The sequence below is a fragment of the Ranitomeya variabilis genome, chromosome 1, assembly GCF_051348905.1.
Source record: "Ranitomeya variabilis isolate aRanVar5 chromosome 1, aRanVar5.hap1, whole genome shotgun sequence".
Classification (NCBI taxonomy): Eukaryota; Metazoa; Chordata; class Amphibia; order Anura; family Dendrobatidae; genus Ranitomeya; species Ranitomeya variabilis.
This window is the reverse complement of record NC_135232.1, coordinates 306,046,287-306,068,872: the sequence shown is the minus strand read 5'-3', so window position 1 is coordinate 306,068,872 and position 22,586 is coordinate 306,046,287. Positions and strand designations below refer to the sequence as shown.

Genomic DNA, 22,586 nt, shown 5'->3' with positions numbered 1-22,586 from the left:
AAAATAAACCCAATCTCAATTTATTATACAGTTTGAAACGATACTTCAATCCAAGATGTCTAGTAGGTGTGCTCTTAAAGGGAATCTGTCAGAAGGTGCTTGCTATTTAATCTGAATGCAGCATAATAAAGGTCAAGAGATCCAGAATACAGGGATGTGTCATTTATTAGGTTGTGAGTTGTAGTTTCAATACAATCAGTATTTTATCAGCAGGAAATTATTACTACAGGACTAGGTCTCAGGTGTATGCCAGGCCAGCTAATCTTTGTAACCCCTCCCCCACCACTGATTTGCAATTTGCTCACAATGCACCTGTATACAGGAAGCTGACAATTAGTGATGTGGGAAGAGTTACCCACAGATCAGCTTTTTCAGCACCGCTACCTATACAACAGAAAAATAAAAAATTCTAGAAAAAGTGCACCAAGTAGCCCAGTAAGTAAGTCATCCCTGGAATCAGGGTCCCACACACTACAGTATGCTGTCCTTAGATAACAAAGCCAACAGATTCCTTTTAACCCCTTCGCGATATGCGCCGTACATGTATGGGTGTATGGAGCCGGCTCACGAGGTGAGCCTGCCCCACACTCAGCAGGTGATGGCTGTGTGCTACAGCCAGGACCTGGCCCTCGCAATTGTGGGTGGAGCGGAGTTCTGCCCACGATTGTTAACCTGTTAAACGCCGCTGTCAAACTCTGTTAGCGACATTTAACGAGCATCGGCATGGTGGCGCGTCATTCCATGCGCCCATCGGTTGCGCCCATGACGTGACTACACTCATGCTTGTCATTATGGAGCTCCTTTGAAACCCTGTGTGTGGCTGGACTTCAAAGGAAACTGTGATTTTCACTAAATGCAAAATGCTGTGGCATTGCTGTACAGAGCACAAGTGATCAAAGCGAACAAATGAGAAAAGCATAATACATGAGGAGCACCAAGGCAAAGGTTTACACTGCCCAAAGTCAGGCACAGGCCGACATACAGGAAGCTCTGTTGTATAGTTTAATAGATATGTTAGAACAATAGATTTCCCAAATGCTAAAAGGGCTAAAAACAAATTCGCCTTGATGAATTGGTAACAAAGGTTTACTTTCTAGAGGTCAAGTAGTATTTGTAGGTTAAGTCTTTACATGGTACAAATCACAATAATATGCCACAGGCTCTGGTGACTCTAAAAGGTGGTGGCACTTTAGAAGTAGACAGAGAGCATGACATTAGTCACCTAAGGGGGACAAAGGGATCAAAAGTGCAGGTCTCGTAGCTTTCCTTGGTCACCTTCATGTTACATAGAACCCTGAAGGCAGCATATGCCCTTCTATGGCAGCTTGGACAACCACAGTGACAGTTCATGCAAAGGAGGAGTGGTACTGTCACTAGGAATGCCAGTAATTCTCTCTTTGCCTGTCCTTCTTAAGATTATCGCAAGATTTTGAGGTCTTCATTGTCCTAAGAGGTCACCTTGACAAATGTATTCTTTTAGTAAACTGTTATCAATAATTTAATAAACCATAATTAGAAAAACTCATTTGAATTCCAAATACACTATATCTATGTGACACAAATAAAAACACGTTAAATAGTCAATATATTATTTCATCAGAAAAGGATTACCTAAATTCACTGGTGGCAAACATGATTTCAAGACACATTGGACATTACATGTCACATGTGTGAGCAGGTTGCCGGATGCAGTGACAAACAGAAGGCAGAGCAAGGGTTAACAAATAACAGTTTTAATTTAACAGGGGGTTAACTCCTCGCAGGGAGGTGCAGGGTTGAATGGGGAGAACAACAGTCCAATGGTAAAGGATATGCAGAGTTAAGGGACAATGAATCAGATAACTGCAGTTCTTGTGAATGCTGCGGGGGGGGGGGGGGGGGGGGGGGGGACAGTAGCACCAACAACGGCTTGCGTGGTGCTGATACAAGAAGGTTCAGCTGGTAACGGTGGTCCGTCTTCTGGCGGCAGCGCTCGGTCTTCAGTACCTTCCGTTGAGACCCTAGTCCATGAACATATGTGACCGGAACAAACAAGGCCACAGCATAATCAGTGTCTCCCGTGTGCGGGAAGGTATATGCTAATAAGGTGGGCTGAATCGTGTGACCAGTACCGGGTTCTCTCTTTGCGGCACGTGCGCTGTACTCACGGTCACAAATCAAACGGCACCTCGATCTCTATCAGCTGTGCTGCGCGCTGCCTGTTCCTGCCAAGTCTGAAGTGTCGACAACAGCTGGCGCGATGTTTCTCCAACAAGGTCCTGCAGACCACGGTCCAACGACGAGGGCAGCAGCGAACAGTCCTGAACTCTGCCCTGGCTCTTAGGCTGGCGTGCTACGCTTAGCTGAACAGGGCTCCCGGCTCTTTCCACTTTACTAGGCTTCAGGCATACTGGCATATGGCCAGCCTCGATTCGTTGCAGCCTGGCTGCGCGCCCCTGGGAGCCCACTGCGCATGCACCTTGCCTCTCTCATGGCTGGTGGGAAACTCCCCGACGCTGCGTACACTTTCCCTTTTAATCACGCCCCCAGCTTCTGGGCCAGAGCCCCATTTATTTTTGCCTTCTCCAGGGCAACAAGGGACGCAGCCTCGACAGTTCCATACCCAGTGCAGCACAGGTACCCGCAGCCCGGTCTTCCTCTTTACACATGCAACAGGGTACTTACATGTAACGAGAGTTTACATACCTATAATAAATACAGTATATAAAACAAAGTACAATAAATGAACAAACAGTAACAGACTGATATAGAAGGATAGGACTCTTTCCAATCTACAATGTATGGGGAAGGGGACAGTAGGTTAACCCCTTAAGCTCCGAGGGTGGTTTGCACGTTAATGACCGGGCCAATTTTTACAATTCTGACCACTGTCCCTTTATGAGGTTATAACTCTGGAACGCTTCAACGGATCTTGGCGATTCTGACATTGTTTTCTCGTGACATATTGTACTTCATGATAGTGGTAAAATTTATTTGATATATCTTGTGTTTATTTGTGAAAAAGATGGAAATTTGGTGAAATTTTTGAAAATTTCGCACAATTTTCCAACTTTGAATTTTTATGCCCTTAAATCACAGATATGTCACACAAAATACTTAATAAGTAACATTTCCCACATGTCTACTTTACATCAGCATAATTTTGGAACCAAATTTTTTTTTGGTTAGGGAGTTATAAGGGTTAAAAGTTGACCAGCAATTTCTCATTTTTACAACACCATTTTTTTTTTAGGGACCACATCACATTTGAAGTCATTTTGAGGGGTCTATATGATAGAAAATAACCAAGTGTGACACCATTCTAAAAACTGCACCCCTCAAGGTGCTCAAAACCACATTCAAGAAGTTTATTAACCCTTCAGGTGTTTCACAGGAATTTTTGGAATGTTTAAATAAAAATGAACATTTAACTTTTTTAATACAAAATTTATTTCAGCTTCAATTGGTTTCATTTTACCAAGGGAAACAGGAGAAAATGGACCCCAAAAGTTATTGTACAATTTGTCCCGAGTACGCTGATACAACATATGTGGTGGTAAACCACTGTTTGGTCGCATGGCAGAGCTCGGAAGGGAAGGAGCGCCATTTGACTTTTCAATGCAAAATTGACTGGAATTGAGATGGGATGCCATGTTGCGTTTGGAGAGCCCCTGATGTGACTAAACATTGAAACCCCCCACAAGTGACACCATTTTGGAAAGTAGACCCCCTAAGGAACTTATCTAGATGTGTGGTGAGCACTTTGACTCACCAAGCGCTTCACAGAAGTTTATAATGCAGAGCCGTAAAAATAAAAAATCATATTTTTTCACAAAAATTATCTTTTCGCCCCCAATTTTTTATTTTCCCAAGGGTAAGAGAAGAAATTGGACCACAAAAGTTGTTGTGCAATTTGTCCTGAGTACGCCGATACCCCATATGTGGGTGTAAACCACTGTTTGGGCGCATGGCAGAGCTCGGAAGGGAAGGAGTGCCATTTGACTTTTCAATGCAAAATTGACTGGAATTGAGATGGGACGTCATGTTGCGTTTGGAGAGCCCCTGATGTGCCTAAACATTGAAACCCCCCACAAGTGACATCATTTTGGAAACTAGACCCCCCAGGGAACTTATCTAGATGTGTTTTGAGAGCTTTGAACCCCCAAGTGTTTCGCAACAGTTTATAACGCAGAGCCGTGAAAATAAAAAATCCTTTTTTTTCCACAAAAAAGATTTTTTTAGCCCCCAGTTTTGTATTTTCACAAGGGTAACAGGATAAATTGGACCCCAAAAGTTGTTGTCCAATTTGTCCTGAGTACGCTGATACCCCATATGTGGGAGGGAACCACCGTTTGGGCGCATGGCAGAGCTCGGAAGGGAAGGAGCGCCATTTGGAATGCAGACTTAGATGGATTGGTCTGCAGGTGTCACATAGCATTTGCAGAGCCCCTGATGAACCCAAACAGTAGAAACCCCCATAAGTGACCCCATATTGGAAACTAGACCTCCCAAGGAACTTATCTAGATGTGTTGTGAGAACTTTGAACCCCCAAGTGTTTCACTAGTTTACAATGCAGAGCCGTGAAAATAAAAAATCCTTTTTTATCCCAAAAGTTGTCCAATTTGTTCCGAGTACGCTAATACCCCATATGTTGGGGTAAACCCCTGTTTGGGCGCACGGGAGAGCTCGGAAGGGAAGGAGCACTGTTTTACTTTTTCAACGCAGAATTGGCTGGAATTGAGATCGGACGCCATGTCGTGTTTGTAGAGCCCCTGATGTGCCTAAACAGTGGAAACTCCCCAATTCTAACTGAAACTGTTGTGAATTAGACTTTTTTGGCTCCCTCTTGTGGTCACTAGTGATATGACTCTGGGATTGTCTTTCCTCAGTTTGGCACCCACCTGGGTTGTTAGTCCAGGGGTGTTGCTATATAAACTTCCTGGTTTCTCAGTCCAGTGCCTGGCATCGTTGTAATCAGTTCCTTTCTGTTTGCTCCTGTCTGCTGGTCTTGGATCTTGCAAAATTAAGCTAAGTCCTGCTTCCTTGTTTTTTGGTTATTTGCTTGCTCTTATTTTTTGTCCAGCTTGTACTAAATGTGATTCCTGATTTTGCTGGAAGCTCTAGGGGGCTGGTGTTCTCCCCCCGGGCCGTTAGACGGTTCGGGGGTTCTTGAATATCCAGCGTGGAAATTTTGATGCGTTTTTTCTGGCGCTCGGATTGCTTTACGAGGAACCCAATCTTGAAATTCAGGCAGAAAAAGCCTTGCTGGCTATTTCTCAGGGTCAGGATGAAGCTGAAGTGTATTGCCAAAAATTTCGGAAATGGTCCGTGCTTACTCAGTGGAATGAGTGTGCTCTGGCCGCAAATTTCAGAAATGGCCTTTCTGAAGCCATTAAGAATGTGATGGTGGGTTTCTCCATTCCTACAAGTCTGAATGATTCCATGGCGCTGGCTATTCAAATTGACCGGCGTTTGCGGGAGCGCAAAGCCGCGAATCCTCTGGTGGTGTTGTCTGAACAAACACCTGATTTAATGCAATGTGGTAGAATTCAGACTAGAAATGAACGGAAAAATCATAGACGTCAGAATGGGTTGTGTTTTTACTGTGGTGATTCTACACATGTTGTATCAGCATGCTCTAAACGCCTAACTAGGGTTGTTAGTCCTGTCGCCATTGGTAATTTGCAACCTAAATTTATTTTGTCTGTGACTTTAATTTGCTCATTGTCCTCCTACCCTGATATGGCGTTTGTGGATTCAGGTGCTGCCCTGAGTCTTATGGATCTGTCGTTTGCCAAGCGCTGTGGTTTTGTTCTTGAGCCGTTGGTAAATCCTATCCCTCTTAGAGGTATTGATGCTACGCCATTGGCGGAAAATAAACCGCAGTTTTGGACACAGGTAACCATGTGCATGACTCCTGAACATCAGGAGGTGATTCGTTTTCTTGTTCTGCATAAAATGCATGATTTGGTCGTTTTGGGTCTGCCATGGTTACAGACCCATAATCCAGTCTTGGATTGGAAGGCAATGTCTGTGTCAAGTTGGGGCTGTCAGGGAATTCATGGTGATTCCCCGCCGGTGTCTATTGCTTCCTCTACTCCTTCGGAAGTTCCTGAGTATTTGTCTGATTACCAGGATGTATTCAGCAAGTCCAGGTCCAGTGCTCTTCCTCCTCATAGGGACTGTGACTGCGCTATAGATTTGATTCCAGGTAGTAAATTTCCTAAGGGAAGATTATTTAATCTGTCTGTACCTGAGCATACCGCAATGCGTTCATATATCAAGGAATCTCTGGAGAAGGGGCATATCCGTCCATCCTCTTCCCCTCTTGGTGCGGGATTCTTTTTTGTGGCCAAGAAGGACGGATCTTTGAGACCTTGTATTGACTATCGGCTTCTGAATAAAATCACTGTTAAATTTCAGTATCCTTTGCCTCTGTTGTCGGACTTGTTTGCCCGGATTAAAGGTGCCAAGTGGTTCACCAAGATAGATCTTCGTGGTGCGTACAACCTTGTGCGCATTAAGCAAGGAGATGAATGGAAAACTGCATTTAATACGCCCGAAGGTCATTTTGAGTACTTGGTGATGCCTTTCGGGCTCTCTAATGCTCCTTCAGTGTTTCAGTCCTTTATGCATGATATTTTCTGGAAGTATCTGGATAAATTTATGATTGTTTATCTGGATGATATTCTGTTTTTTTCTGATGATTGGGACTCGCATGTAGAGCAGGTCAGGATGGTGTTTCAGGTTTTGCGTGAGAATGCTTTGTTTGTTAAGGGCTCAAAGTGTCTCTTTGGAGTACAGAAGGTTCCCTTTTTGGGTTTTATTTTTTCCCCTTCTGCGGTGGAGATGGACCCAGTCAAGGTCCGAGCTATTCATGATTGGACTCAACCCACGTCAGTTAAGAGTCTTCAGAAGTTCTTGGGTTTTGCTAACTTCTACCGTCGTTTTATCGCTAATTTTTCTTGCGTTGTTAAACCTTTGACGGATATGACCAAGAAAGGTTCTGATGTTGCTAACTGGGCTCCTGCAGCCGTGGAAGCCTTTCAAGAGTTGAAGCGCCGGTTTACTTCGGCGCCTGTTTTGTGCCAGCCTGATGTCTCACTTCCCTTTCAGGTTGAAGTGGATGCTTCTGAGATTGGGGCAGGGGCTGTTTTGTCGCAGAGAGGCCCTGGTTGCTCTGTAATGAGACCATGTGCTTTTTTCTCTAGGAAGTTTTCGCCTGCTGAGCGGAATTATGATGTTGGCAATCGGGAGTTGTTAGCCATGAAGTGGGCATTTGAGGAGTGGCGTCATTGGCTCGAGGGTGCTAAGCATCGTGTGGTGGTCTTGACTGATCACAAAAATCTGATGTATCTCGAGTCTGCTAAACGCCTGAATCCTAGACAGGCCCGCTGGTCATTGTTTTTCTCCCGTTTTGACTTTGTGGTCTCGTATTTACCAGGTTCAAAGAATGTGAAGGCTGATGCTCTTTCAAGGAGCTTTGTGCCTGACTCTCCTGGAGTCGCAGAACCAGTTGGTATTCTCAAAGAGGGAGTTATCCTGTCAGCCATTTCTCCGGATTTGCGACGTGTGTTGCAGAGATTTCAGGCTGGTAGACCTGACTCTTGTCCACCTGACAGACTGTTTGTTCCTGATAAGTGGACCAGCAGAGTCATTTCCGAGGTTCATTCCTCGGTGTTGGCAGGGCATCCGGGAATTTTTGGCACCAGAGATCTGGTGGCTAGGTCCTTTTGGTGGCCTTCCTTGTCACGGGATGTGCGGTCATTTGTGCAGTCCTGTGGGACTTGTGCTCGAGCTAAGTCTTGCTGTTCTCGTGCCAGCGGGTTGCTCTTGCCCTTGCCTGTCCCGAAGAGGCCTTGGACACACATTTCCATGGATTTCATTTCAGATCTTCCGGTGTCTCAGGGCATGTCTGTCATCTGGGTGGTATGTGATCGCTTTTCCAAGATGGTCCATTTGGTATCTTTGCCTAAGCTGCCTTCCTCTTCCGATCTGGTTCCTTTGTTCTTTCAGAATGTGGTTCGTTTACACGGCATTCCTGAGAATATTGTGTCTGACAGAGGATCCCAGTTTGTTTCCAGGTTCTGGCGATCCTTTTGTGCTAAGATGGGCATTGATTTGTCGTTTTCATCTGCCTTTCATCCTCAGACTAATGGACAAACGGAGCGAACTAATCAGACTCTGGAGGCTTATTTGAGGTGTTTTGTTTCTGCAGATCAGGATGATTGGGTGACCTTCTTGCCGTTGGCTGAGTTTGCCCTTAATAATCGGGCTAGTTCCGCTACTTTGGTTTCGCCTTTTTTTTGCAACTCTGTTTTCCATCCTCGTTTTTCCTCGGGACATGTGGAGCCTTCTGACTGTCCTGGGGTAGATTCCGTGGTGGATAGGTTGCAGCGGATCTGGAATCATGTGGTGGACAACTTGAAGTTGTCACAGGAGAAGGCTCAGCGTTTTGCCAACCGCCGCCGCGGTGTGGGTCCCCGACTTCGTGTTGGGGATTTGGTATGGCTGTCTTCTCGATTTGTTCCTATGAAGGTCTCCTCTCCTAAATTTAAGCCTCGCTTCATCGGTCCTTACAAGATATTGGAAATCCTTAATCCTGTGTCCTTTCGCTTGGATCTTCCGGTGTCGTTTGCCATTCACAACGTGTTCCATAGGTCTTTGTTGCGGCGGTACGTTGTACCTGTGGTTCCTTCTGTTGAGCCTCCTGCTCCGGTGTTGGTTGAGGGCGAGTTGGAGTACGTGGTGGAGAAGATCTTGGATTCTCGTCTCTCCAGGCGGAGGCTTCAGTATCTGGTCAAGTGGAAGGGCTATGGTCAGGAGGATAATTCCTGGGTGGTTGCCTCTGATGTGCATGCGGCCGATTTAGTTCGTGCCTTTCACGCTGCTCATCCTGATCGCCCTGGTGGTCTTGGTGAGGGTTCGGTGACCCCTCCTTAAAGGGGGGGTACTGTTGTGAATTAGACTTTTTTGGCTCCCTCTTGTGGTCACTAGTGATATGACTCTGGGATTGTCTTTCCTCAGTTTGGCACCCACCTGGGTCGTTAGTCCAGGGGTGTCGCTATATAAACTTCCTGGTTTCTCAGTCCAGTGCCTGGCATCGTTGTAATCAGTTCCTTTTTGTTTGCTCCTGTCTGCTGGTCTTGGATCTTGCAAAATTAAGCTAAGTCCTGCTTCCTTGTTTTTTGGTTATTTGCTTGCTCTTATTTTTTGTCCAGCTTGTACTAAATGTGATTCCTGATTTTGCTGGAAGCTCTAGGGGGCTGGTGTTCTCCCCCCGGGCCGTTAGATGGTTCGGGGGTTCTTGAATATCCAGCGTGGAAATTTTGATAGGGTTTTTGCTGACCATATAAGTCATCTTACTATATTCTGCTATTAGTCAGTGGGCCTCTCTTTGCTAAATATCTAGTTCATTCTTACGTTTGTCTTTTCTCCTTACCTCACCGTTATTATTTGTTGGGGGCTTGTATCCAACTTTTGGGGTCTTTTCTCTGGAGGCAAGAAAGGTCTATCTTTTCCCTTCTAGGGTTAGTTAGTTCTCCGGCTGGCGCAAGACGTCTAGAACCAACGTAGGCACGTTCCCCGGCTGCTGCTATTTGTGGTGCTAGGATTAGATATATGGTCAGCCCAGTTACCACTGCCCTATGAGCTGGTTTTTTGTGTTTGCAGACTTGGTATGTACTTTTGAGACCCTCTGCCATTGGGGTCATAACATGAAACCCTAATCCAAACACGCCCCTAACCCTAATCCCAACGGTAACCCTAACCACACCCCTAACCCTGACACACCCCTAGCTCTAATCCCAACCCTAATCCCAACCGTAAATGTAATCCAAACCCTAACCCTATCTTTAGCCCCAACCCTAACTCTAACTTTAGCCCCAACCCTAACCCTAACTTGAGCCCCAACCCTAGCCCCAACCCTAACCCTAGCCCTAACGGGAAAATGTAAATAAATACATTTTGTAAATTTTTTTCCCCCTAACTAAGGCAGTGATGAAGGGGGGTTTGATTTACTTTTATAGCGTTTTTTACAGCAGATTTTTATGATTGGCAGCTGTCACACACTAAAAGACGCTTTTTATAGCAAAAAATTTTAGCGTCTCCACATTTTGAGACCTATAATTTTTCCATATTTTGGTCCACAGAGTCTTGTGAGGTCTTGTTTTTTTGCGGGACGAGTTGACGTTTTTATTAATAACATTTTCGGGCACGTGACATTTTTTGATCGCTTTTTATTCTGATTTTTGTCAGGCAGAATGACCAAAAACCAGCTATTCATGAATTTCTTTTGGGGGAGGCATTTATAACGTTCCGCGTTTGGCAAAATGGAGCAGTTTTATTCTTTGGGTCAGTACGATTACAGCGATACCTCATTTATATATTTTTTTATGTTTTGGCGCTTTTATGCGATAAAAATTATTTTATAGAAAAAATAATTATTTTTGCATGGCTTTATTCTGAGGACTATAACTTTTTTCTTTCATGATGCTGTATGGCGGCTCATTTTTTGCGGGACAAGATGACAGTGGTACCATGGTTATATATATCTGTCTTTTTTATCGCGTGTTATTCCACTTTTTTTTTGCTTGGCGGTATGATAATAAAGCGTTGTTTTTTGCCTCTTTTTTTTTTTTTTTTACGGTGTTCACTGGAAGAGTTAACTAGTGGGACAGTTTTATAGGTCGGGTCGTTACAGATGCGGCGATACTAAATATGTGTACTTTTATTGTTTTTTTTTAAATTTAGATAAAGAAATGTATTTATAGGAACAATATATATATATTTTTTTGGGGGGCACTATAACATTGCCCCGGGGGGGCATCATGTTATAGTGTAAGATCGCTGATCTGACACTTTGCTGTGCACTGTGTCAGATCAGCGATCTGACTTGCACAGCTCCAGGCTTGCCAGCGCCTGCTCTGAGCAGGCGCTGTGAAGCCACCTCCCTGCAGGACCCAGATGCAGCCCCGTGGCCATTTTGGATCCGGGCCTGCTGCAGGGAGGAGGAGGTAAGAGACCCTTGGAGCAACGCGATCACATCGCGTTGCTCCGGGGGTCTCAGGGAAGCCCCCTCCCTGCGCGATGCTTCCCTATACCGCCATAACACTGCGATCATGTTTGATCACAGTGTTCCGGGGGTTAATTTGCCGGGGGCGGTCCGTGACCGCTCCTGGCACATAGTGCCGGATGTCAGCAGCGATAGTCAGCTGACACCTGGCCGCGATGGCCCCCGTGAGCACGGCCGATTGCATATGACGTACTATCCCGTCACTGGCAATTAAGTCCCAGGTCACCTTGACGGGATAGTACGTCATATGGGATTAAGGGGTTAAAGAGGTTGTCCGGTCTAAATTGATAAGTCTGCAGTTCGCAGCTCTCACTTCCTGTTGATTACTTAAATATCCAAAGTAGGAGACAGTGACACCAGCACTGTTGGGCACAGGACTCACATGACAAACTCACGTGAGCCCCAGGAATGCTAGTGCCTACACTTGTGAATCTGTGCTGGCACTGGAGGTAACTATAGGTGTTTTTTTTTAATGGGGAAAACAGAGTGAGAAGGGGTTGACCTAGTAGTGGACAACTCCTTTAAGGCCCACTGAGACACGCACAAATGTTTTAAGATTTAGACTCCAGTGTCCTGTGCTTGTTGAGCTTGAACTTGCATTCATCCCTGTTGGATTCCACTTCATCTGGGCTACTGCTCCTGAGATTGCTGTTTATACAAATCCTAACGATTTTATTTGTCCTTGAGAAAGCTGCACCAATGCCCAGGGTCTGTGTGCCCATACAGATGTGAGGCTAGTGAATCTACCTCACCAGGTGAGCCTAACAGCCATGGAGGTCATAATATTGTATATAGGGGAGCTGTGAAGTCTATCATACTGTATACAGGAAGCTATGGGGACATCAAACTGGATATAGTGGACCTGTGGAAAAATACTGTATAAAGGTAGCTGTGCTGTCATCTTGCTTTGTATGAAAAAGGGGATGCGGACGTTGCCCACACCCCTTGAGAAGCCTTCATGCAGGGCCAGACTGGCCATCGGGCACTTCTGGCAAATGCCAGAAGGGCCGGTGCCAGTAGTGGGCCGCTCGATCCGCCTCCCCCGCCGTCGCATTCAACTATACCGGCGTATAGACGCCGGTACAGTTGAACGCAATGATGGAGGAGAGAGCTTCTACAGACGCTCCCTCTCCCATCATTCCCCGCTCTGCCTCTGACACTGCGGGTGCGCGATGACGTCATATCATCGCGCACCTGCTGTGTCCCGGGCAGACTGCAGCTGCTGAGAGTGAGACAGGAGCAGGAACCAGGAAGCAACGTGGGGCACGAGGAGAGGTGAGGAGAGTTGTTTGTTTTTTTTACTGAACTGTGTGGGGCCATTCTCGGGGTTTTGGTGGAGGAAGAGAAGAGATGCGGGCTGTGCTCTGTGCTGCATACTACTGTGTGGGCTGTGCTATATATAGTACTCTGTGGGCTGTGCTGTATATAGTGCTCTGTGGGCTCTGCTGTATATAGTGCTCTGTGGGCTCTGCTGTATATAGTGCTCTGTGGGCTCTGCTGTATGTAGTGCTCTGTGGGCTGTGCTGTATATAGTACTCTGTGGGCTGTGCTGTATATATTACTCTGTGGGCTGTGCTGTATTTAGTGCTCTGTGGGCTGTGCTGTATATAGTGCTCTGTGGGCTGTGCTGTATATATTACTCTGTGGGCTCTGCTGTATATAGTACTCTGTGGGCTCTGCTGTATATAGTACTCTGTGGGCTGTGCTGTATATATTACTCTGTGGGCTCTGCTGTATATAGTGCTCTGTGGGCTGTGCTGTATATATTACTCTGTGGGCTCTGCTGTATATAGTGCTCTGTGGGCTGTGCTGTATGTAGTGCTCTGTGGGCTGTGCTGTATACTACTGTTTGGTCTGTGCTGTATACTACTGCGTGGGCTGTGCTGTATACTGCTGTGTGGGCTGTGTTATCTACTACACGTGCTGTGCTATGTTATGCAGGCTATGCTATATACTATACGGTTTGTGCTATATACTATGCGGGCTTTGCTATATACTATGGGGAGTATATTATATTCTATGGGGGAGGCCATGCTATGTACTATGTGGCTGTGTTATATACTATTGTGGGGGTATATTATATACTATGGGGGAGGCTGTGTTATATACTATGGGGGAGGCTGTGTTATATACTATGGGGGAGGCTGCGTTATATAATATGGGGGGCTGCATTATATATTATGGGGAGGTGGGCTGTATTATATTCTATGGGGGGTTACATTACACTCTGTGGGGTGGCTGCACTATACTATATGTGGGCTGCATTATACTGTATCGAGGTCTATGGGGAATACGTTATACTATATGAAGAACTATGGGGTGCATTATACTATGGGAAGTGAATTGTAGTACATGGATGACTATGGCGGTGCGTTATACTATATGGAGCACTGTGAGGAGTGTATTATACTATGTGGAGGACTGAGCAGTGTATTTTAATATGGAGGACTATAGGGAGTGTATTATACTATATGGAGGACTGTGGGGCACATTATAATATATGGAGGACTATGGGGTGTATTTTACTAAACAAGTAAAATTCTGCATATTCAGATTGTTCTTGCTGGAACAAAAATCATTGTTCTCAGCAGCACATCGCCAGCGTAAACTGTAGATGTGCTGCTGATAACATGATACTGTATGGGGATCTGTTAGTGCTCTATTAGTGATCGTTCTGTCCCATCATTATTCCTCAGTTGGTGGAAAGAGGCCGGGAAACAAGCGTTGAACAACTTCCGTATTGTCGATCAAACTCATTTAGCGGCCTGAACTCAGCGCACGTAAATACAACAGAAATGCTTTTGTGTGATGTGCAATATGTTATCATTTGGGGCCCCATTTTAAACTTTACCTAGGGCCCCACTTTGCCTAAAACCGGCCCTGCCTACAAGTGTACAAAGATATTATACAGTTACTAGTGTTGAGCATTCCGATACCGCAAGTATCGGGTATCGGCCGATATTTGCTGTATCGGAATTCCGATACCGAGATCCGATACTTTTGTGGTATCGGGTATCGGTATCGAAACAACATTAATGTAAAAATGTGTAAAAGAGAGAATTAAAATAAAAAATATTGCTATACTCACCTCTCCGACGCAGCCTGCACCTTACCGAGGGAAGCGGCAGCGTTCTTTGTTTAAAATTCGCGCTTTTCTTTCCTTACGTGAAGTCCCGGCTTTGTGATTGGTTGCGTCGCAGTCACATGGGCGACGCAACCAATCACAGCAAGCCGTGACGTAATTTCAGGTCCTTAAGGATTTTAAAATTACGTCCCGGCTTTGTGATTGGTTGCGTCGCAGTCACATGGGCGACGCAACCAATCACAAGCCGTGACGTCACGGGAGGCTGGACACGCACGCATTTTAAAATGCGCGCTTGTCCAGCCTCCAGTGACGTCCCGGCTTGTGATTGGTTGCGTCGCGATCAACCAATCACAAGCCGGGAGGCTGGACACGCGCGCATTTTAAAATGCGCGCTTGTCCAGCCTCCCGTGACGTCCCGGCTTGTGATTGGTTGCGTCGCGGTCAACCAATCACAAGCCGGGAGGCTGGACAAGCGCGCATTTTAAAATGCGCGCGTGTCCAGCCTCCCGGCTTGTGATTGGTTGACCGCGAAGCAACCAATCACAAGCCGGGACGTCACGGGAGGTTGGACAAGCGCGCATTTTAAAATGCGCGCGTGTCCAGCCTCCCGGCTTGTGATTGGTTGACCGCGACGCAACCAATCACAAAGCCGGGACGTAATTTTAAAATCCTGAAGGACCTGAAATTACGTCACGGCTTGCTGTGATTGGTTGCGTCGCCCATGTGACTGCGACGCAACCAATCACAACGCCGGAACGTAATTTTAAAATCCTGAAGGACCTGAAATTACGTCACGGCTTGCTGTGATTGGTTGCGTCCCGGCCACATGGGCGGCACGCGACCAATCACAAGCCGGGACTTCACGTAAAGGAAAGAAAAGCGCGAATTTTAAACAAAGAACGCTGCCGCTTCCCTCGGTAAGGTGCAGGCTGCGTCGGAGAGGTGAGTATAGCAATATTTTTTATTTTAATTCTTTCTTTTACACATTAATATGGTTCCCAGGGCCTGAAGGAGAGTTTCCTCTCCTTCAGACCCTGGGAACCATCAGGAATACCGTCCGATACATGAGTCCCATTGACTTGTATTGGTATCGGGTATCGGTATCGGATTGGATCCGATACTTTGCCGGTATCGGCCGATACTTTCCGATACCGATACTTTCAAGTATCGGACGGTATCGCTCAACACTAACAGTTACCATGTGACAAGTGGGCCTGTGTAACTTCAAATGCCAGGGCTGAATTTTAGTCCCAGTCCGGCCCTGCCTTCATGTAATGTTGTACAGTGTAATGTGTAGTGTGTACTGTGTGATACGTAATGTTGTGTGATATAAAGTAAAATGGTCACAAGATAGCAATAACGTTGTTATAGTCTGCAATAAGGTTGTAACAGTGAGTATGGTAAGATAGCGTAAAGTCCAGAGTTTAGCCCAGCGAGGGAGGACTTCCTGGTAGTTAGTCAGAAAAACTCAGAGTGTACAGAGTAAAGACCTCAGGTCTAGTGTGAGCAGTGCTGCATGCAGTAAGTGTCCCTGTGGCAAGAGAGGAACTGCTGGAGCACATAGTAAGAGAAGTGAATAGCAGTCCGGAATCGGGACAGAGAGAATGACAGAAAGAATATCGGGGCATTAGGCAGGAAGCCTACCAGGACAGTATGGAATCTTTGTCAGAGAGGTAACGGAAGGCAAAAGTGAAGGTAAGCAAAAGGAAGGAAGAGAATTGTAGCTACTAAGCGTCTACAGTAAAGAAAGTTAAGTGTCGCCATATTGGGACACATCTATGGAGAAATCACAGGATGCATTGCTACAAGTCTTTGACTCTTGTGGACTGGAAACTAAGAGCAGCTGTGAGCAGTCACAGCATAACACCTCGACCTGTGCGGTCCCCACAGAGGAAAAGGGGCCATAGTGTTACACCTCGACTCGTGCGGTCCCCAAAGAGGAAAATGGAAGATCTCAAGACTCAAGATAGTAGAGGAAGTAAGTGAAGAAGATACTTTCAGGGAAGAAGGAGATGCACGTGTTCATGTCGCTTGTGGTTAAAGAAAGATAAATTACTATTATCTGCTGTATACTGTTCATATCAAATTATTCTTCAGTAAAAAGTAGTTTCATTTTAAATAGTGGTCTCCTTTCATGAACTGGATAACATCTGGTCCAGGTAAACCAGCATCAATGGATACATGCAGACTGCACTGGCTTACCGTCCTTACGATACGTCCACACACTCATCCAGGACCCCCACTTTCATTTAAGGTGCTGGGGCTCAGGAGACGAGTACCTAGCCCACAGCTGCTGTCCTGTGTCACGTTGCATATATAGAGTATCATACTGTATATAGAAGCTATGGGGGCCATCATACTGTATAAAACACAATGTGGGGACCATCATACTGTATATAGGGAGGTAAGGCACATTATACTGTATAAAGGATGCTGTGAGGGGTCACATAATATATAAGGGAGCTTTGGGGACATGATAATGTGTATACAGTGATGTGAGAGCCATTATACTATGTATAGAAAGCTATGCGACCATCATACTGTACATAAAGACCTGTCAATACCATCATACCTTCTTAATCCACTGTTAAAAAGTAAGTTAACCCTTCAAGTGCTTCACAGGAATTAATGTAAAGTGGGATGAAAAAATAAAAATAATAATACATTTTCTAGCGCTAAAATGTTGCTTTAGCTCCATAATTTTCATTTTCTCTCTCAGCTGTGGTAATATCTAAAATGTGGTCAGACGCTACTGTTTGGCTAAGTAGTAGGGTACAGAAGGGAAGATGCACTATTTAATTTTTTGAACGCATATACTGTATGTCTGGCATTGGTGGTGGATGCCATGTTGCATTTGCAGAACCTCTGAGGTACAGAAACCACACACAAGTGACACAATTTTGGAAACTATACACCTCAATTAATTAATTTAGAGGTATAGTCAGGGCCTGCATTATGGGCAGGCAAACTAGACATTTGCCTAGGGTTCCCACTCCCTGTGGGGTCCCCATTCAAGGGTGTGCCGCGAATAGAGGTGCACCACACGGACGCTATATGGTGGCTGCATCATTCTGTATTAAAGACTATGGGGGGTGCATTATACTGTGTGGAGGACTATGGGGAATTGGGGAATGCATTATACTGTATGGAGGACTATGGGGAATGTATTATACTATATGAAGGACTATGGGTGTATTATAGAATGGGTAGTGCATTGTACTATATGGAGGACGATGAGGGTCCATTATATAATATGGAGGACTATGGGAGCATTATACTATATTGAAGACTATGGGTTGTGCATTATACTGTATGTAGGACTATAGCTAGTGCATTATACTATATAGTAACATAGTTATTAAGGTTGAAGGAAGACTTTAAGTCCATCTAGTTCAACCCATAGCCTAACCTAACATGCCCTAACATGTTGATCCAGAGGAAGGGAAAAAAACCCATGTGGCAAACATAAGCTCCACTTTGGGGAAAAAAAATTCCTTCCCGACTCCACATACGGCAATCAGACTAGTTCCCTGGATCAACACCCTATCAAGGAATCTAATATATATAACCTGTAACATTATACTTTTCAAGAAAGGTATCCAGTCCCCTCTTAAATTTAAGTAATGAATCGCTCATTACAACATCATACGGCAGAGAGTTCCATAGTCTCACTGCTCTTACAGTAAAGAATCTGCATCTGTTATTATACTTAAACCTTCTTTCCTCCAGACGTAGAGGATGCCCCCTTGTCCCTATCTCAGGTCTATGATTAAAAAGATCATCAGAAAGGTCTTTGTACTGTCCCCTCATATATTTATACATTAAAATAAGATCACCCCTTAGCCTTCGTTTTTCCAAACTAAATAGCCCCAATTGTAATAATCTATCTTGGTATTGCAGACCCCCCAGTCCTCTAATAACCTTGGTCGCTCTTCTCTGCACCCGCTGTAGTTCAGCTATGTCTTTCTTATACATCGGAGACCAGAACTGTACACAGTATTCTAAGTGTGGTCGAACTAGTCACTTGTATAGAGGTAAAATTATGTCCTCCTCATGAGCATCTATGCCTCTTTTAATGCATCCCATTATTTTATTTGCCTTTGTAGCAGCTGCCTGACACTGGCCGCTAAATGTGAGTTTGTCATCCACCCATACTCCCAGGCAGGGGTGGGATTCAAATTTTTAACAACAGGTCCTCTAAGTCGCGGCGGCCGGAATTTTGGCCACGCCCATTTTCAATAACCCCGCCCATACTAATAAGCCACGCCCAGTGGCACGATTCATATTTTTGGAAGCAGTTTGTCTCCCTTAATGACAAGAATACGTTGTGACATACGGTATTAAAGTCATTCAAAGAAACAAACGACTAAAGCAAATGTACTGCACAGGACAATTGTCCGTGTACAAGGTGCTTTAGCTGATCAGTCCACAACATCCTTAGTTAAATTACTAAAGTAGAAGTATGAAACAGTAAACTATGTAGTACTCACTTGAAAGCAAAAACAGTATTCAAGGATTCTAACCAAAGAAAAGTTTAATACTGTAATATAATATAAAAAAGTTTAATTTTCTTTTATAAAAGTATTTAAAAGTTTTATAATAAACAGTATACAATATAAACCTTACAACAAGGTAAATCGAACTTTACAGCCCACGGATCGCAATATTAACAATATTAACAAAAACAATGCCCTCTAAAGGGAACCTGCCACTCACTATAAGTCCTCTAATCTAGGTTATAGTACTCAATGGAGAATCCAGGGAGGTATCCCTTTGACTCAACTGAAGTGCTATCAGAATTACAGCAATGACCATATAGCTGTTGAATGATCATCATGCTGAATTTTGGGGGCTTTTCGCACTCTCTGGTCTGTGGCAGTATGGTGTTTCTTCCGTAACCAGGATTTGACATATTTAAGCGGCTCCCAATCCGTGACAGGTTTCCCAAGTATCTTCACAGTCATCAGATGCGATATATTAGATACAGTGAGTGCGCTTCTCTCATGTGTAGCTATATTGTTCATAATACTGAACCCTCTTTCTGCCTCTGCACTACTAACAGCGATGACTCGAACTATTTTTTTGGCCTGCTGAATGGAAGGCGGCATAGAGCGATTTGAAAGATATCGGTTATCAACAAAGTCACGGAAATCGTTTATTGGAATCTGATATTTGACTAGCTGACTTAATTGTTCCAATTTGTGTTCCCCTTCTCGCCACGGTGACAATGTAACATCAGCTGTCCACGATTCAGGCTCAAGCAAAGAGAATAGGGACAGTAAATGTTTGTAGTGGTCCGCATTGTGTTCACGTGTGTCACTGTCCATTAGTCGACTATTTGCAGTGGAAAACAAGCGGCTTTGCATATTGTCTATGACACACTGAATTAAGAGCGCTCTTGGAAGGGCAGTATTTTTCTCACTGGATTCAAAAGGAATACTTTTAAATGGCTCGGTTTGGATAATAGTACCAGCCTGTACCTCATACTTTCCGGGACAATCTTTTAAGTTTTGAAGTGCCCTAATGCACCTGCAGAGAAGTCGGTCAGCTTTCACTACAGATGCCTCCCTTTCTTGTAAAGCAAGTGATAAAAGTGCTAGTTCATCTAGAATATCAATCATTAAAGCTAGATCTTTTAAAAAAGAAATGTTAGCCATCTTTTTTGCCATTCCGATGAGAGACTTAGAGCTGGAAAAATGCTGGTACAAAGCTGGATATGCTCTCCACACTGCTTTGGCAGCACGGACACTACATGCCACCCACCGAGGTCCTAGAATTCGACCTATCTTAATAATCTCCAATTCTAAATCTGCTGCAATATTGTGGAGCTGAGAATATTGTTTGTTAGAAACATGGTAGATGCTGTAGATTTTTTCCAGAAACATTTTAAAGTGATTAACTTGAGAAACTGTTTTAACAGCATCATCAAGTGCAAGCTGTATTCTGTGGCTTAAGCAGTGCCATATGACTACATTTGGGAATGCTTTTTGAATTTTGGAAGCCACACCAGACTTACTCTCCAACATGGCACTAGGCCCATCAGAGCAAAATCCAATTAAATTTTCTTGCATATACTGCTGGTCAAAGCCATTCTCCTTCAAGCAGGCAAACAGGGCATTGGTTATTGAGTCAGCACTAGTACATTCAAGCTCCTTTAAATCTACAAAGATGTTAACAGGCTCTGGAGCATCGGGAAGCTCACAACGGATGTAGATCACAAGCACACTTTTCTGTGACACAGTTGACGATTCATCAGTTACAATGGAAAATTTAGACCTGAAACTAATTATTTTCGAAAACAAAGACTTCCTCATTTCGGAGGATATATGCTGGATTATTGTTATAGCAGTCTTCCTAGAATGAAGGCCTACTCCAAGGTCCACACCAATGGTTTGCAACAGTTCAACGTGCCCTTGTATGTCAGACATAGGCCGATTATGCAGGGCTAGGCTATAAACAACATGAAAAACATTTACAGTGGAAGCCAATGCCTTCTCATGGACCCGGTCAAGTGCCTTTACTAGTGCATCATTTTTAGCGGCATTAACAATTTCCTCTGCTTTATTATGAGCTTTGGACATTGCATGTTCTCTAATTTTTTTGCGAAAAGAGGATTGCTGGTTTTTTTTCAGGGTTCCACATGGCTTCACTGAAAAAGTCTTCCACTCCTCAGAAAGATGACATGATTTGGCCCTTTCAGCTCCTAATGAGCTTCCAACTTTACTGCACACAGTACACCCCAGTTTTCCATCCTTTAGTTTGACCCATGGATGCAAGTTTGTGAAGTAGTCAATTTGTTTTTGTGACCAACATGGAACACTAAGCGGCTGGGTCTCTAATGAAGCATCAGAAACTGAACTCTGACCATCCACGATGCTGCTATCATGTATAGCTGAAGCAGTGTCATCATCAGAATGATCACATAGAACGTCAGCAACACCATGTACATCACTGCTAATCTCACTTATGACATCCGATTCAGCTACTACATTTCCCATGTTCCTTCTAACATTATCATCTTGTACATCACTGTCCAGTTCATGTAAAGCGTTGGCACCACATGAATCAGTGTTCTGGCCAATGTTAACATTGGTACCATGAACAATATTGCCACAAGTTTCAGATGCTTTATTGGCATTTGAAGTACTAGCACCAATGTTCACTTCCTCAATTCTTCCCTTCTTGTTTCCAGTGTGGAAAAAAGACAAAAGTGTAGATTGTCTCTTCATTTTGTGTGTAAATGATTCAAAAGGTTTGGTCAAACCTTGAGGCGTCTTCTATAAAGTCAATGTGGCGTCCACTGTGTTTGGAGCCAGTAGCTTTACAGTTGGTCACTAAAAATAAACAACATTCTGGGATGTATCAAGACAACTATTGAATCTAGATCAGGGGAGGTGATTATCCCGCTATGCTTTGCCCTGGTCAGACCTCACCTGTATACTGTGTACAGTTCTGGGAGCCTCAATTTAAGAAATACATCAATATACTGGAGCAAGTCCAGAGAAGAGCAACCAAGATGGTAGAATGTCTGCAAACCACGTCCTATGAGGAGCGGCTACAAGAACTAGGAATGTTTAGTTTGTAAAAGAGAATGAGAGGAGACTTAATAGCGGTCTACAGATATCTGACAGGTAGTCACAGTGCAGAGGGATCAGTCCTATTCTCATTAGCACAAGGAAGTACAAGAAGCAATAGGATGACACTAACAGGAAGGAGATACAGATTAGACATTAGGAGACACTTTCTGACAGTGGGGGTAGTTAGAGAGTGGAACAGGCTGCCATGAGAGGTGGTGAGCTCTCCATCAATGGGAGTCGTCAAGCGGAAGCTGGATAAACATATAGTTGGGATGATTTAGGGCAGGCGCTCACGGACGATTTTGCTGCGATTATACGGTGCGTATAATCGCAGCAAAGCAGCTGTCAAACCTGCCCTGCGAGCAGGTCTGAGAGTGCTGGAGCGCATACCTGCGCTCCTGTTACAGAGCCCGCCCCGACCGCAGGTGTCCTAAACGGGACTCAGAGAGGCAGCGCGATGCTGCCTCTTTGAGTCCCGTTCAGGACACTTGCGGTCGACTCCGGGCTTTGAACAGGAGCGCAGGTATGCGCTCCAGCACTCTCAGACCCGCTCGCAGGGCAGGTTTGACAGCCGCTTTGCTGCGATTATACGCACCGTATAATTGCAGCAAAATCATCCGTGTGCGCCTGCCCTTAGGTAAACCTGCATTCGGACCCGATGGCCCTTGAGGTCCCTTCCAACTCTACAATTTTATAATTCTAAGAATGCTAGCACCAAAGAACAGGGTGCTGATACTGTATATGGGAGAGGGGTGTTATACGGGTTGTGTACTACAGCTCTGCATTTCTCTATACATTATTCAAGGACCAAACAAACCTTGAGGAGTCTTCCATGATGTCAACGTGGCATCCACTGTGTTTCTAGCCAGC

At 44.7% G+C, this 22,586-nt stretch overlaps 1 pseudogene; it reads right to left on the bottom strand.

Moving 5' to 3' along the window:
• Nucleotides 1-18,938: 18,938 nt before the first annotated feature.
• Nucleotides 18,939-21,368, bottom strand: LOC143794548 (E3 SUMO-protein ligase KIAA1586 pseudogene; annotated as a pseudogene).
• Between the last annotated feature and the right edge of the window lie 1,218 nt (nt 21,369-22,586).